The sequence below is a fragment of the Gambusia affinis genome, linkage group LG03, assembly GCF_019740435.1.
Source record: "Gambusia affinis linkage group LG03, SWU_Gaff_1.0, whole genome shotgun sequence".
Lineage (NCBI taxonomy): Eukaryota > Metazoa > Chordata > Actinopteri > Cyprinodontiformes > Poeciliidae > Gambusia > Gambusia affinis.
Window position 1 is genome coordinate 20,463,534 of NC_057870.1, and position 12,990 is coordinate 20,476,523.

General features: G+C 37.1%; 1 protein-coding gene across 12 annotated transcripts in view; it reads right to left on the reverse strand.

Moving 5' to 3' along the window:
* grid2 (glutamate receptor, ionotropic, delta 2) overlaps window positions 1-12,990 on the reverse strand; it is a 460,579-nt gene that overhangs the window by 89,259 nt on the left and 358,330 nt on the right. The window lies entirely within an intron of this gene.

Genomic DNA, 12,990 nt, shown 5'->3' on the forward strand with positions numbered 1-12,990 from the left:
TTGTGTAAGTACTTTTGTGGTACTTGCACTAAAGTGTCATGTGTAAAGGTGGCACTCAACATTTTTATTATAAGGCTTGGCTTAAAATACACTACAATGACTGCAACAAAAAAAGAGACTGTGGTTTTCCACCTTCATATTTCTTATGTGCCATTTCCTTTTCTATTTAAATAAGGGCCTTTGGAGATTTTCAGTGAGAATATGGTAAGAAGAGGCCTAGTTGACACACATGAACTTTGTATTTATCTCCAATTACTAATGTTTACTAAGTGAAAAGAGAACTTGTTGCAACACTGTTTCTTAAATAATAGACCTACAATTCCTCTCTTCTTATTTGTTGACAAGCATTCTCTAAACTGCTTTGATCCTTAATAGAGAAGTATTATTACAGAAGTTATTTTCATTATATTGAAGTTATTTTTTAAAATAATATATTGTGACCTTTATCTGTTTTAGGCAGTTGTCTATGCATCAAATTTACTTTATCAACTGTACATTAATTAAAATTCAGTGGGAAAAATGACTGTGAGCACAGCATCCATCATGAAGCAATTAATTCTTTTGTTTATTCCAGTTGCATCCTGCTCAATGCATGACCTTTACAGCACATACTGTGGATAATAAATAGGAATCTCATGGTCTGTTTCTCTGAGGCAGTTAACAACATTGTGCCTCAAAATAAATATGCTTGTATTACAATTACTCCATCCTTCTCATTACTGCTCCTAGAAGCAACTGCTTCTCTTGTCTCCTTGGAAAAAAAGAAATCTGGGTAGAACAAAACAAGCTGCTAGCATTGTGCTTTGAAGCTGACTTTGACAGATGCATATTTAGTGGGTGGTACCCATGTTCAGTAAACATCATGATGATCTATAGAGTGAAGCACTGACAGAGATAACGATTATATCTGTTTTCTTTAAAGATTTGTTCACTCAACAGATGTTTTCATTGTTTTATGCAGCCTCATCATTAACACATTACCACAGAGACCCGGAACACAAGAGACAGCATGTATATCTCATTTGCATACGGAAAAAAATACATCTAAAATATCAAAACAACTAAATACGTGACATTCTTCCCCACAAATAAATAAATTCATGCATACAGCCAGGAATAAGCACACATCAGTGTTCCTCTCCACAGAGTTCACTGCATCACAACGACCTCCAAGTTCACCCGATGTCAATCCAATAGAACATCTTTGAGATGTGGTGGATTCACTTAATAAATGTGATGCTGACAAAAGCTTCATCAATTGATGTAACTAAGGACACAATTCTTGGAGTAATCCTTATAACACCTTGCTAAATATATGCCATGATTACATAAATTAAGGTAGGTCTTTAGGCAAGTCTTTCCATGTTGGTTGTAATAAGGTCACTTTATGTTCTACAGCTTTCTCAGTACAAGCTAAGTAGACTCTCAAATCACTAGGTGGTTCTCGCTGTACCAGTGTTGCACTCCATTCTCAATACAAGCTTAAAAGACTTCTAAATTACTAAATGGCTCCTGCCGTACCATAATCTGTACCGTATCTTCTATCTTGTTGACATTATTGCAAAGTTCACTCCACAAAATAGAGCAAAGCTGAGGTTCACAAGTAATTACAACCCTGTTTTGTTTTCCTCCAAGACATCTTAAATTGATGTTCACAGAACTCCAAGCAAGATTACACATATTGCAAAAGGGATGCTTGTGATCATCATGTTTATATATCCTGCCACCTTCCGGGTCTTATCTTTTTCTTGTTGGTAGTCAGTTACTGCAGCTCCTGGGGCTTGTCTAAAAGCTGCTCAAACTTGCAGACGAACCTCACATTGTGTGACAAAAATCTCAAGCATGAAAGAAAACAGCAGGGGTGGTCCCACTGGAGGTGAGGAAGTATCTGAAACAGACCGATACGAACAAGAATATGTAATAGGCAAAAACATGGGATCTTTGCAAATACGCTGATATCAGTTTGAACATATGCTAGATTTACACCTTCTAACAAACAAGTGAGGAGTTTTAGGATCAAAGGAATATTCTAATTCCCTAATTTGATTGAGTGTTTAGACTTACTTAGTGGACATAAATACAGTATTAGCTAGTTAGTTGATAATCTTGTGTCTTCACCACTTCATATGGGACCAAAACAAAGATTGTACTTCACCTTTGCCGAATGATCAGATTTTGAGATTTCATTACAGTGAAAGGAGCATTTACATAGGATAGCAAGTTGGTTTGCTGAATTTGATCTAAGGCTTTCTTTCAAAAGGCAGCACTAAAACAAACTATAACAAGGTCAAAATGTGAACAGTATTTTCAGTGATTTACAAAGGATACAGACCACTCTTGAAATGTCAAGTTGTCAAAAAAATTTGACTTTAATCAATCACTTCAAAATTTCTTCCAAGTATAATGCGGCAGTCTGTAGAAACCAATTTGTAAAATAACACACTCCTGTGAACTGACACTTTGCTGAAGCACCTCTTGTTTTAGGTTTAACAATCTTTACCATCCACTTCAAGAGTTTAAAACTGACTGTGAAGTAGTTGAGATCAGAGTTCGTGCCTTTAGGTCTACGGCCTTGGTAGTTGAGGGGTTTCTATCTGCATCAAGAAGAGGATTTCCAGTATATTGCATTCTTCACAAGTCATGGAGAGATATAGAGCAATAATGACCTTGATTGGAGTACAAAAATCCCAAGCTCTAAATTTAGTATTCCATAGTGTTGTGCAACAATATGTTTGGTTTGACTATAAATTACATAATATTAATCAGAGTCAAGGCCAAATAGCAACACTGTTGGTAATTTAAACAAATTTAACAGATTATACCTGAATACCAGGAATTACTAATCAAAGAGCACTGAGTGCCATGCTGTTATTGTTTCATGATTACCCACCTGGTAAGGTGTGATGTTATAGAGTAACAGAAACAGAAAATCTTCATACTGGTATTTTTAAACAGCAAGCCCTACACACAAATACTTTCTCATTTATTATAAAAGCACTTCAACTTCCAGTTTAAATGCTAGACAAATAGCATAAAAAGAAAACAACAAGACAATAATTGTAAATAGGAACAAAAAAGATTAAAACTGAAACCAATGAAATTCTTCAGTGATACTGCAGTTAGCTGTGCATTTGTGCTTTTCAGAACCACTTTTTGTTTGGAGGCATTGGGAATGCAATCAAATTAGCTCTGAAAGCTGATAAAGAACAGTTGCTAGGTATTCAAACAACCAGTTCACCATGAGAAACAGGCAGGAAATCGAACACTATTTCAATAAAACAGTGTTTCAAAAACCATTTACTAAATTAGAAATCAATTACATTTTGGACAATTGATTCTTAATGTAGGTTTAAATAGGTATCACTGTGACTGATGAACTGGAGTGATGGACAACCAAGATGGTAGGTTGCTATTTACAGCACAAACCAAGAGAGAGTGAATTAAACACAGAAGAGGTGGAATCCATCTTAAAATTAACAGAGCTTTTGGCTTTAGCATTAGAAGCTTGGAAAATGGAAACACAATTTGGCACATTTATAGAAAATATGTCAACATATTTTATGCAGGTTATTAAGATGGAAGAAAGGGAAATTAAATTTGAAGTATTTGGCTCAATATTCTGCAGGAACTCAAGCAGTTGTGCACCAGAAACAAAGAAAAACATAATGAAATAATCAACAGTTTTATTCAAAATTTATTATCTCTGCCCAGAGACAACCTTTTACTGTGAACCATTCTGGTGAACAGCGGGGCATTTTGAGTTCAGCAGGTCAAATAACAGAAAAGACATGGCAGCTGGGGCAAGTGTCTGATTGAAGTGGCACATACATTAGAAGTAGAGCAAACAAGTTAAAGAGCTAGAGTTTGTAACTCTACGATGTTACTGGGATTGCATCTGTTACTCCTCAGTTAGTAAAGTTTTTCTTTTGTTCCCCCCACCCCACCTCCTTCTCGGGTGCAATCATGAAAAAAAAAAAAAAAAAAAAAAATCAGGGTATTCAGAGTTTCACCAGTCTCTGCGTGTTGTTTTCTGTGTGAAGTTAAGTTCTTGTTTTGTGCCATGGCTGAGTTCAACGAAAGGTTCCAAGTCACCTATTGACATTTGATATAGATTACAACTGCAATTACAAGATCATGGATATTCAAAATTGATCTTCCAGTGTGGAATCCTGAGGGACAAGATGAAGTGCCTGAGCAACTTGAGGGAGTTCAGGGTAGAGTAACCTCTCGTCTAAATGAAAAGGAGCTTGTTAAGGTGGTTAGGGCCGCTGATCAGAATGGTTTCTGTGTTTCCAAGAGTTTTCTGGGTTTGTCACACTTGGAGAAGGCATTTGTAGAAAAGTTAAAACACTGTGGAGCTTATGTAAATCTCTTCTGGCCTAGGAGCAGCTTTGGAATGTATTAGATGTGGATGGATATATTAGTGTGATCGAATCAGAGGCAGTAGATTTCTTTGCCAAGGAGGCTTGCTTTAATATAGACGTTTTAAAATTTTCTTGTAAAGTGCTTCATTACCTTTTATTAAAGTGTGTTTTAAATGCAATCAAAAACCTGAATTTCAAGTTTAAAAAATCCATTGCAGCAACTTCATGCATAAACATGACAGCTCCAATAATGAAATATTTATTTCCATTTAGTCTATATGCAAGTTTGACACCACAATATTTTAATGTATGGAGCTCAATTTAAAACACTGATAGAGGTTGCATTGTCACTGCCAGCCTGGTTACTTAGCACAGAAAAAAGGTGATTTTACCTGATTTCACAGTTTGTAACTGGAACCTGGGTAAGAGTTCTGTCTTGCAAGCCAAATGAAGCACAGTATTCCTTCTATTGGATATACATGCATTTAGTTATCTAGAACAATTTATTTTTAATGGATTTCACACTAGCTCAGTTGTGAATTACAGAATATTGCATCCATGCCTTTTTCAAAATTATTATATGAAAAACTTCTAAAGGGCTAACGATTACATGCTGTAGTTTACATGGGAAGAATTTCATCAGCATTAAATATTTTATAGCAGGACTCCCAGCTAAGAAACAAGATGATGCAGAAAGTAATAGCTCCTAGAGTGCAGACGACCTATAACAGGATTCATGTAAAGTTTTGTACTCCTGCATTTGATGAAGGCCAGAAGGCCAGAACTTTGTTAGAAACTTTCAAAGTGTCTTACAGGACGTAGCTGTGACAACAGGACCAGTGAGACAGCAAAAGAATGAAGGAGGGAGAAGAGGCAGCTGTGAGACGAGCAGAAAGGGAACAAAAGAGCATAGAATGGAAGAGAGGGCATGAGAAAGACATGTGTTTAATGCCACTGGTGAGAGATGGTCTCTTTCACAACAGCACATTCCTGTGGTCAAGGAGGGACTAAAGATGAATAGAGGTAGGAAAGATCAAAAAATTGATGGCTAAAATCAGAAGATATGGATGTCCTAAAGTTAGGTTCCCTTTAAGATTTCAAAACAGTCATTAGAGAAACATATGTGAATCCAAAGAACCATGAAAGAGAAAAAGATGAGTCCAGGAAAAATGATGATAGTATTGGCTTCCCAGCAGTGCATCACAGCAGAGACATGGATAATGATGGAGGGAAGGACACATCCAGGAAGCTAGATAGGGAACAGGGAGCGGGGAATGAGCATGGCAGTCACACTGAGAAAACTCAGCAGGAGATGGAGAGATTTGGAGAATGTGGAAGACTGAATTTTGGTGGGCTATACATGCATGCAGGCATGTATACACACACATAAGTGTTCCTCTCCACAGAGTTTTAGCTCTGGAAAAGTATCTCTCTCCTACAAAGCTTTCTTCTGACTTATACCAACAGATAGATGCACAGTGGGGGGGCAGCAGGAAATAAAGGAGATGTGGAAAGGAATAGACAGAAAAACAGGTCTTGAGCAGCAGATGGAAAGATGAAAGCTCCGATTATGGCCTATGGCCTTGACTCCATGTGTCTGTGTGTCTGGGCAATTTCTTTCACAGGATGAGAAGAAGCAATGCAGCATGAGCATGAATGTGAGTCAATGGATCTATTCCCCACAAAGTTCTAATTGAAAGAAAGCAACACTCATGCTGGGACTTTGTCTGCATGTATGTAAATAAAAACACATACCCAGGCACCAAGCTCATTCCCCCACAACAACAGTCTGTTTCTCCACACTAATGTTTTCCTCCCCCACTGGGTTGGACTTTAATTAAGGGAGGAAAGCAGAAGGTGGAAGATTTGTAAAAGATAGTTATTGAAGATGGCTAAAGACTTCCAATTACAGTTGACGAAATGTTGAGGAGATATGAGAGACTGAAAGAGAAATGTATGGTGACACAGTTAGGAGAGGGAGAAAGGATGGTATAAAATAGAGAAACAAGATGAAATATCTATTTCACATTATATTTGTGTAAGATAGTATTACTCTTCTGATATTGTTTGCTGTCAGTTCGAGAAGTGCTCTGACTTCTGTTTTATTCTCAGCCAACAACTGCAGGATACACACAAATAAGAGATAGTACTATATTTTAATATTTATTTCAGTTAATTTTAAGGATAATGGCTTATAGCAAATGAAAAACCCTAATTCGGTTTTTGAAAATTTTATGTTGTATTACATAAGACAAAAAATTACTTTAATGCAGAAGGTAGAGGTTACTGAAAATAATATCCACATACTGTACGGTATTTTCACTCAATACTTGGTTGAGCCACCTTTGGCATGGTATATTACATCAATGGAGCGTGGCAAGGGGGTGATCAGTTTGTAAGTCTGTTGAGGTGTCTGTGGAGGTTGCTTTAATAACAAGCTCACCTGCATTGTCGGTCTTGCCATCACCTCCCTATAGATAACATTTTATTGATTTTCCATGCAGTTTTGTCAGCTGAATGCGGTGGCCAATCGAGCATAGTGATGCTACGGTCATGAAAACAGGGGTTCTTTCAGCAGTGATCAGGAGCCATGTTCTGCTTGAAAATGAACTCAGCATTTCTGTAATGCATGTCAGCATAGGGAAGCATGTGCTCTAAAAAGTTTTGACAAATACCTGTAGTGACTTTGGACACAATGTATTGTGTATGCCCAAAATACACTGGGCACACACCAGTAAATGATATATTCCAGTAGGGAATTTGATTTTTAAATGAAATCCTCTGATTATCGCAGGTAAGGTGCTTCTGATGTTGATGGGATTCAGGAGGTAAACATGGGATGTTGAATGTGGTATCCTGTAATGTCTGTGTCGTCCAGAGTCCTTGTGAATTTCACTCAAACATTAGAATAAACTTTGATTTACAATCTGCTGACAGCAGCAGATATAGTTGTGGGTTCTGCATTTTATTCTACCATATTTTTACCTTCCACTCAACCTTCACTAATGGTACTTTAGCAATGTGACGGATTGGTGTGCTAGACAACTTTCAGGATCTGTCTCCAAATCTGTGGAGGATAATACGTGGTTATACCTTAACATTTCTGTGTTAAAAATAATTTTTATGTCCCTAAAACTGAATCTTAAGTTTCAGCTGTAAGCCATGATCGTCACAATTAACAGAAATAATTGCCTGAAATGTATCATTCTGTATGTAATTATGTTCTTACATATAATGGAGATGCACCTGTTATTTTTCCCATGATATTTTCTTGATGTTAGGGTTTTTTGAGAATGGAAGAAGTGCAGTGCATAAATTCTTATTTTTTATTTTGTTCTGTAATATACTCAACAATCTAGTTCCCAGGTTGCATTACTCTTACTTTTAATTAGCTCACCTGCATTCCCTCTAATCACCATTCCAAGCAGAATTACCGTAGTCAGGCCATTAATAAATTCATGTCTTCTTTATGCCAGATGACAGTCAATTGCCTTGCATCAGACTTTGTTCACTCTCCAATATTAATATAACTTAAAAGCTGTATAAAGCACAACAGTCTTTAGCAATACATCTTTAAAATACATAATTTTGTTCTGTTATGTTTTTCTCATTATTATTTTATAAAACAGTCCCTTCTGCATGATTTTCAATTATTAAGAATTGTGAGTGGAGTAGGACTTCCTGATCAAAACTTAAACATTGCTCTTCTTGTCCAAACTTTAGTGTAAACCGCTGAGACCTTCTTCATGACCCAGCATTCAAAACTGCTGCTGGCTGGATTATTCTTCCATCTTCCTGAAGCCTCACAAGTCCCCTGCTTCCTGCTCCCCTGCTTGTTTGACTGCCTGTGGTGGCTCATTTTAGATCGAAAGCCTGGTGCACAAGACTACAAATGAGTGCACATCCCTATCCCCGCAGGCCACACACTGTCCAGGCCCCCTGCATATGGGCTGGTCGATGACATACACTCTGCTAATGTTGCCTGGTTGGCTGTCCTAATATTGTCACTTGGTAATCATTCATTCCAGCCTTGACTCTTTTACCTTCTGGCCCTGAAAAATATTGGAATGCCCTCCCTTAGCTTAGCAAAAGCCAAAGAGCAGCCCAATTTAGAACAAAATATTCTCCTTGGGAACATTTCATAGCCTCTATTACACATCTTCATGTGTCCACTGATGACTCTCTAGCTTAAAGTTAGATCCATTTGTTGATCTGTGAATGTCTCTCCAAACAACTGATTATTTACTGTTTAGTTCACCTGATAGTGGCACTGTTATTACTATTCACCTTGTATTTTTTCTCTTCAAAATTCTTATGTTGAACTTATTTACCAAAGGGAAATCAACCAAAAAATAAAATCAGGTTTTGAATATCACACAATTTATCTAGGAGGACTGATAGATTATCTCTCCCATCTGCCAAATCCACTGCAAGAGTCTGCATTATGTCGGTTGGTATTCAGAAAAGCATCTGTGCAGCAAAATTGTATTTTCTTATAGCTTAATAATATTGTGTACCCTCAGACCTCAGAGTTCACCCTCTGAGTGCAGTTTATTGCTCTTGAAAGTTTCAGAGAAGTTTTTTTTTAATGGTGGCTGATATGGTGTCTGACCTTGCTCTGCCTGGGAGTGTTGTATATCCAACTTTTACAACCTTTATGTGATAGTTGGCACTGTATGAATTTATGGCCTCGCTCCTGTTCTGACTCTTTTTCAAAGATGAGAGGTACCACAGCCAATACTAATGATGAGTCACATTTATAAGCATGTCGTCAATGCAGGTGAGGTTTATCTAAGTGTCTACCACTGATTATATTATGGCATTATATTATAGGTGTTTGTCACTTTTTTTTTGTCATGGGCTATTTGCTTCCTGTAGATTTTGTATTGCTCATAAATCCTAGGATCTACTGGTCTGTGGTGCCTGATAATATTATTCATAACCCTTGAAGTTTTTCCACATGTCACATAACCACAAGCCTCAATTTGTTTTATGCAGTTTTATTTTGGTGAGTTAGACCAACACAAAGTCAGTCAAAGGATCTTTGCAGTTCTCCTAGATTTACAGTGGGCCTCTTGAGTGTTTGTATAGGGGGATAGAAATAGCCATATATTTTTGATAATAAATCAATATTTTTTGAGATGTTCAAAGCTTCAGGTATGGATGTAAATGCAGGCCTTCGTATAATGTTCAGAGCTTTATTACAGACCTATTTGATGTGACACTTGGTCTTCATGATGCTGTTTGTTCACTAAGGTTCCCTAAGCTTCCCAGACCTTCACAAAACAGCTGGTGTTTTATACAGAGATTAAATTACACAGCTGGACTCTCTCTAACAGTTTGTGACTTCTAGGAGCAATTATTGGCATTGGATTTCATTTAAGGTAAGAGAATAACATATGCTAAGTACATAGAGTATGCTGAATATTTTTACTTTTGCAAAGCACTGTAGGCTACCAATGTAGCAGTCCCATTATTAGAACAGCCATAAGATTTTGAAATATGCAGCTTCTCCCACTCCCTCAGTTTTCTTCCTCTATCTTCAGTCTCCCTCACTCTCATTGAGACCAATTAGACATACTTTATGGCATGCAGATTTTTTTTCTCACAACATCCTCTGCACGCACATGCCAGACTGAGAGGCCTGTGGGACACGTTGTAAACAAACAGTCACTTGGCTGGCGCCCTGGTGATTCAGATGAACATGAAGGAAGAATAGAATTTGTGAAAGGAAGAACATGAAGAGAAAAAGCAACAAGAGAAATGAGTGGATGCTGGAAGAGAAGGAGTAGGGACAAAGATGCATAAAAAGGATGCAATGGAGGAAATTCTAACTATAGTAGAGAGAAACAGATGGCAGGGAAAGAAATATGCAAAGAGGAAGTGAAAAAAAGAAAGATGAGAAAAGAAAAGGCTGGACAAAGATAGGGGTAATCCCTCTGCACCTCCCTCTTTTGCCTCTCAGCCCTTTTCCCTCTGAAAATGAAAGTGACGGCGCCAAAAGCAAAATTCTGGTGTCATGTTTGACTATTTGCTTTTATTACTTATCTCCAGTTCCCTACTGCTGTGGATGTCTTTGCATCCGAATCAATTTCCCCTCAAGCTAATATTTTAGGGTTAAGTACAAAAATCTGAGAGAGAACTACAGATTTGTATGCGGATATGGGTGTGTATATTGTATGTGTGCGTGAGTGTGTATATGTGCAGAGGGAGGGATTGGGGTGGAGGTTAAGAATAACAGCTGTGTCTGTAGGACCCTCGTTTGTACTTTAGCTGGATTTGTGATATCTCACTCTAATTTATTTTGAAATATTTATAGGTTTTAAGCTGGACAATGAAAAGGTGCATCACTTCCAACAGCCAAAGTAAACATCTTGGTTTGCATTGTCCAACGTAGTCAAAATAGTCCCAGAATGAAAGTAGAGATGGTCAGTTCAGTTAGCCATAAAGCAGGAGATGAGGGATGTGAAAATGGATAGGTTTGTACAAGTTTCTGGACATAAGCATATAAACCTGAGGAAAAATGTGCCACATTCTACTCAATTACTAATTTATCAATTATTAACATGATCGTTTAAATAAAATTATAATAAATATATAAAATAATCCCTTCTTGTTAAAGTATCTACGTAAGCATATAAAAAGCACGGTTTAAAAGCCCATGCTGCTAAGCCAAGCCAAGTGACCACAGCTATAAACCTACCAAGACAAGTATGTCCACCTAGACTAAAAAGCCCTGATCATGTAACTCTGGAGGAGCGGACAAGAGCCACAGCACAATTGGTAGATGATTTTAACAGAAGTCTGACAATTTATAAATCTTGGCTTCCCGACAGACCTGTCACAAGAAAGGCTATTTTGAAAGAAAGTTACAGATAGTCCTGGTTAAAGTTTCCCATAAGGCCCAAGTGTCAAACTCCAGTCCTCAATGGCCGGTGTCCTGCAGTTTTTAGATGTGCCACAGGTACAAAACACTGGAACGAAATGGCTTAATTACCTTCTCCTTGTGTCGATCAGTTCTCCAGAGCCTTGCTAATGACCTAATTAATCTATTCAGGTGTAGTGCAGCAGAGGCACATCTAAAATTTGCAGGACACCGGCCCTTGAGGACTGGAGTCTGACACCCCTGCCATGAGGCATGTAGCAAAAACTGTGATACTCTGCTTAGACAAAGACCATCACTGACCTATGTGAAAAGTATTTGCAAAAAAACATCACTGAAAATCAGACTGAACATATCAGCCCTGATGTGGGAATACTTTCATCAAATCCTGGAACAAAACTTCTAAGATGTTGCTAATAACTTAAATGCCCCCTGGGAGACCTGTTCCCAGTTTGTTGTGTCCAGTCACAGTTGCAATGTATTAAAATGTGAAAAGGAGACGTGAATCTGGTTACTTTATTGATTTTTTTCTTAACAAAATGGAATAAAACTGTTGCAAGATGATGATGAAATAGTGTAAAAATAGCGAGGCGGTTTCACTTATTAAAGCAAAAAATTATTACTGAAACTAAAACATACAAATTATATGCTATCTCTAAAATTAAAAAAAGCTACAAAGAATGTAATTATAGTCTTGGGATAGGATAAACTCACATTTTGGAATTCCTGCTAAAATAAAATCTTGCTGTCTATGTGACAACAATACATAAAGTCACTCTTGAAGAATTAGATCCTCTTTCTTCCACTCTTTTTTCTGACTAATGATACCACGACTAAAATGTTAATTACAGCTAAAAAGAGAGATGATTGTGGAGATGAAGTAGCAATTAGCATGTATCATAGTCACCATCATTACCGCCATTAGCTGCTGCAGAAATATAGAAAATTATTTACCAAATACTGAAATGCTCATCATTTGCTTATTCAGAGCACGAAATGTTTCAGTAGCAGTGTTAGAAACAAAAAACGTTCTTCCCTAAAATTTGCATAATTGATGTCACTTAAAAAATTAACTATTGCCAGGCTTCAAGCAGGAAAAAAAGCAAATACTGAGCTCACTGGAAAGTAGGCCTTATTCAGACAGAAAGACAGGAATAAGCATGTGAACTTACTGAGAACCTATCAGCACAGAGATACTGACACTTTATTAAACACAAGTATCAACCATAACACATTTACATGTTCTTTCCACTTGAATGCTCTAAAATGTTCCCTCTTTTTTCTTCCCCTCTGTTACTTTGCTGATGACATTTAAAACCTTCCTAAATTGCCAGTTCCATACCTGAGCAGAGCCTGAGAGATTCTGCTCATATTCCCAAGATGAGGCTATTATCGTCGTCTCAATCCATGGCTGAACAAAATGCCCCCTCCATTTTATCCTAATCTGACTAATGTACTAAAACGTAAAGGTCAATTCACATCTACACCACCCTGAGGAGGTATTTTTCAGATATTGCTATATCTATATATATATATATATATATATATGTGTGTGTGTAGATATACAGACAACCACACAATCAATAAATTAGAATATGTGTTTGAGGCTAATTTGTCAGATTAAAAGTACATTTAGAAAATTGATAACCTTAAATCAAGTATTTAACATACCTTTCATCAAAGCTACATGTTTGAATATATATATTAGACACTATGTATATATATATATATATATATATATAT